The following is a 5000-nucleotide window of genomic DNA, read 5'->3' on the forward strand; positions in this document are numbered from 1 at the left end:
TGGTGGTTGGTGGTTAAAGCATTAAGCTGTGGCTGATTCGTTTTTTTCTCTCGCTTTCTATCGCTCATTCTCTCTCATTCTCCCTGTTCTTCTAAATAAGTGCTTGTTTTGTTAACATTCGTAGCTTGGAATACGGTATAAATTTGTACAGTGAGTTGATATCAACGATTGAATGAGGTAATTTTGGATTCAGTGAGAACCTGCCTGCCTGTGTGAGTTTGATAAAAAAAACAAACAATAGGAAATAGAATAGAAGTTTTAATTCAATTAAATCAGAAGAAGACAGAAATTGTGGACGTTTCGGGTTACCCCTTTATCAACAAAAACACGCGTGACGTGTTTTGTCGATTAAGGGGTAACCTGAAACGTCTACATTATTTGTCTTCTTTGATTAAATTTGAACCTCCCGATATTTGATGGAGCTGCTCATTAATAAATGTTGTGAGTTTTAATGATGGGTAAAAAATGTATATTAGGGGGAATGGGTTTGTCGCCGATTTTTAGTAATGTCCATCTGTAGCAATCGTTCACTTTTTTCCTGACACTGGAATGATAGCCATCGTTAACTTATAGCCTGACACTGACCAAAAAATGACGTCAAAATGCCAGTCTTTGGCCACAAAAGAAAACAAATCGTGAGTTGTATTCAATAGTTCAACCAATGGAATCACTTGTTTCCATGAGCACTACTAACGACAACTCACTGGGCGGTGCAGAAACCAAATAATGACGTCAAAATGCCAGTCTTTTGGGGTTTCAGTGTCACGCTATAACTTGACGATGGCTCCGCTCGAACCCTCTTGGTCTTATAGTTTGACATCTTTAGGTTCGTGTAGCGTCCAGTGAGTTGTCGTTAGTAGAGCCCAAGGAAACAAGTTATTTCATTGCTTGAACATTTGAATACAACTCACGATTTGTTTTCTTTTGTGGCCAAAGACTTGTCTTTCGACGTCATTTTTTTGTCAGTTTCAGGCCATTAGTTAACGATGGCGACGGTTCATCAGCGTGAATTCTATACAAATGACAGCTTGTATGGAAATATTGTTTTGAAAAGTTTGATTGTGAACGCAAATGAACAAACTCAGAAATCACACACCTCGTGAACAGAATAAATATATATAGATAGAACGAAGATGACGTCACTCAGGCTTTTGTTATTGTTTTTTGCCATCCGCGTTTGTGAGTTGTTCTCACTAAACTGTATTAACCAGACTATAAAAGTTCGTGGTTACACATAGTTTTGTGTGTTGGTCCGTTATACTTCCGGATGGCAATGTTGTGAACTCCTTGGCCAAGCGCATTCTATCATAAATAAATAAATAAAAAAATAAATAAAGAAATAAAATAGAATAAAATTCCCCTTATTCATCCCATAGGGGAATTTTGTCTCTCGCGTCTATTCCAAGGGAAGACTGGAATAACCAAGGCATCAGCCGCAGTGCAGCGCCTCAAATTGAGCTAGGTCGAGGTGACTTGCTCGAGGCCACCCACGGCAACGGCGGGTGATCGAACTCGGTACCTTTTGGGTACGAAGCAAACACCACACTGAGCCACAACTCTGAGATACCAGTGCCATTTCTGTAGTATTTTGTAGACTGAATTTGGTCACAAGCGCATTCAATCAATAACCCAATGTATGCTGTGCGTTTAGCTAAAATACTCACAACATCCACTGGCCGGATATAACGTACCAACACACAAAGACATGTGTAACCTCAAACGTTTGTAGTCTGAATGATAGAATTTAGTGAGAACAACTCATAAAATTTGGCTGGCTGAAAACAATAACAAAGAGCTGAGTGACGTCAATTTCGTTCTATCTATATTGAGTGAATGCATTATCTGCAAAATTTACTCCCTTGATTGATGGACAAAGAATAACAAGACCTCCCCACCTGGGGCTGATATCTCAGTGTTGTGGTTTGTTGTTGTCATGAGTAGACAAGTAGATAACCACGCCTCTCGGACAATCGTCATAATGTAAACAATGACAATGAATGGTAGACACAGCAAACTATACAGGTTTTACTATCAATGTTTAAGTAAAATACCCACTGTTCTACAGCTTGATCAATAATATAGATAGAATGCGCTTGGCCAAGGAGTTCACAACATTGCCATCCGGAAATATAACGGACCAACACACAAACTCTGTGTAACCATGAACTTTTATAGTCTGGTTAATACAGTTTAGTGAGAACAACTCACAAACGCGGATGGCAAAAACAATAACAAAGGCCTGAGTGACGTCATCTGCATACTATCTATAGATAGTTTGCGCTTGGACAAAAAGTTCGTAACATTGCCATCCGGAAGTATAACAAACCAACACACAAAACTATGTGTAACCTTGAATGCTTATCGTCTGGTTCATACAGTTTAGTGAGAACTACTCATAAACGTGGGTGGCAAAAAATAATAACAAAGACCCGAGTGACGTCAACTCCATTCTATCTATTGTTTATAACAACCAACGATGTTTGCCCGAGCAGGTGTGAGGGTGTGTCACAAATTCCATGTTTTGATTAGTCAAAAATCTACTGGTTAATTATGAGGTTTGAATGTTTTGTTCACTCGAAGAAACCATCGCCCTCCCCCCCCCCCCCCCCCCCCCATGCCCCCTCTTCCCCAATAGATAGTATGCAGATGACGTCACTCAGGGCTTTGTTATTGTTTTTGCCATCCGCGTTTGTGAGTTGTTCTCACTAAACTGTATTAACCAGACTATAAAAGTTCATGGTTACACAGAGTTTGTGTGTTGGTCCGTTATACTTCCGGATGGCAATGTTGTGAACTCCTTGGCCAAGCGCATTCTATCTATAGTGTTTACACGTATGTTGTCCTCATAATAGTACTCACTGTGTTGGACACCATCAAGGGGCATAATCTATGACAGACGCATTCACTTCATAATAATCAGCGTGAGTTCTAGTGTGTTGATGTATAAATACTTCAAGAGGTTCGAGTAGGCTCTTGACATAATGAGATTTGATGCTGTGTCAAATGGCCGTTTTTGGAAGTCTTCTGTACACAAATACATCAAAACTAACTATTATATCCTTCTGCGGGATAGCAAAGAAATAAAACCAAAAGCAAAATAACAAAAACAAAAACAGAAAACAAAAGCAAAAACAAAAAACCACAACAAACAAACAAACAGAAAAACAAACATCCTCACAACCCCCCCCCCCACACACACAAAATACAAAAACATACAACCCCCCCCCCCCCACAAAATACAAAAAACATACAACCTCGCCCCCCCCCCCCCCCCCCCCCCCCCCAAAATACAAAAACATACAACCTCCCCCCCCCCCCCCACAAAATACAAAAACATACAACCCCCCCCCCCAAAAATTCAAAAACATACAACCCGCCCCCCCCCCCCCCCCCCACAAAATACAATAACATACAACCCCCCCCCCCCCCCAAAGTGACAACAACAAATCAACAACAATACAACAAAAAAAAAAAACACCCCCCTCCCCCCGCCAAAAAAAAAAAAAAATACAAAGAAACCCAAAAGAACGCCATCCGATGGCAGCAGCCGGTGATCGAGCTCGGTACCTTTCGGGTACGAGGCAAAGACCGTACCGCTGAGCCACGCTAGGGCGGAGTATCACGCTGACATCCTTACATCCTTTGACACCAAATCGATTGATTAAAAACCAACATGGCTGACATCACGTGACAGCAAGTTTTCCACCAATGCACAGTTTGTCATCGTTCCATGTGACGACAAATCACGGTTTTTCCTCATGTTGAAAAAAAAAGGTAAAATTTCCAGGAAAAAGTTCCTTTAAATGTATTGTGCATTTTATATAGGGCATTATCAACTAAAACTGCTCAAAAAGCTTTACAAGAGGTCCCAAGCCAACAGCGACACTAAACAAAAAATTGTAATATCGCCTAACAGGCGTCATGTCTCCTATATGTTAAGTGTTGCTGTTGGCTAAGGACCCCTTAGTAAAGCGCATCGAGATGATTTAGTGAATATTGCGCTTCAAAAAAGCCGAATTTTTTCTATAATTCTTTAACCATGAGGCTCTCAGAGCAAGTCTAAGCTTTTGAGATTTTGGATAATTGAAGTTAAAGCTATAATATGACGAAAATGTAAGAAAAGTCTTTTGTGCGAACTTGGTAGAGTTCACGCTTGTCTTTGAGAGAGGTCAATAGGTAAGCGGCTTAGAAAACGTCAGAATTAGTCGGGGGGGGGGGGGGGGGGGGGGGGGGGGGGGGGGGGGGGGGGGGGGGGGGCTGACGAGCCGTGACTTGTGAAAAGGTCAAATGATATCATGGAAATGATGGATAGATAGATAGATGGGTAGATGTGTCGATGGATAGATAGATAGATGGGTAGATGTGTCGATGGATAGGTAGATAGATGGGTAGATGTGTCGATGGATAGATAGATAGATGGGTAGATGTGTCGATGGATAGATAGATAGATAGATGGATGGATAGATATATAGACAGATGGGTAGATATGTCGATGGATAGATAGATAGATCAATGGGTGGATGGGTAGATAGAAAGTTGGATAGATGGGTGGATGGATAGATAGATTGATAGACAGATGGATAGGTTGATAGGTAAATAGATAGGTAGATTGATAGGTAGATAGATAGGTAGATAGATAGATAGAAGGACAGATAGATAGATGGATAGATAAATGGATAGATGGATAGATAAATTGATAGATGGATAAATAGATAGATGGATAGATAGGTAGATGGATAGATAAATGGATAGATAGATAGTATGCGCTTGGCTAAAAACTAACAACATTGACATTTGGAAGTATAGATTGTTCGAAGATGACGTCACTCAGGTCTTTGTTATTGTTTTTTGCCATCCGCGTTTTATGAGTAATGCTCACTGAACTGTATTAACCTGACTATAAACGTTCATGGATACACACAGTTTTGTGTGTTGATCCGTTATACTTCCGGATGGCAATGTTATGAGCTTCTAAGCCAAGCGCATACTATCTATAACGG

At 40.6% G+C, this 5000-nt stretch overlaps 1 protein-coding gene across 4 annotated transcripts in view; it reads left to right on the forward strand.

Moving 5' to 3' along the window:
* The window catches only part of LOC144978086 (tumor protein p53-inducible protein 11-like), a 275092-nt gene that overhangs the window by 125924 nt on the left and 144168 nt on the right, over positions 1–5000 (forward strand). Inside the window, exon 1 of one of the 4 annotated variants that reach the window (XR_013646460.1) lies at positions 24–177. The exons of 2 other annotated variants lie outside the window; for them this stretch is intronic. The gene's annotated coding sequence lies outside the window, so the exon portion shown is untranslated. Of the gene's footprint in view, positions 1–23; positions 213–5000 lie in introns of those variants that run through there. One more of the 4 variants, XM_078923646.1, reaches the window with a different exon arrangement.

This window comes from Berghia stephanieae, chromosome 8 (genome assembly GCF_034508935.2).
Source record: "Berghia stephanieae isolate SIO BIC M18660-M18661 chromosome 8, UCSD_Bste_1.3, whole genome shotgun sequence".
NCBI lineage: Eukaryota > Metazoa > Mollusca > Gastropoda > Nudibranchia > Aeolidiidae > Berghia > Berghia stephanieae.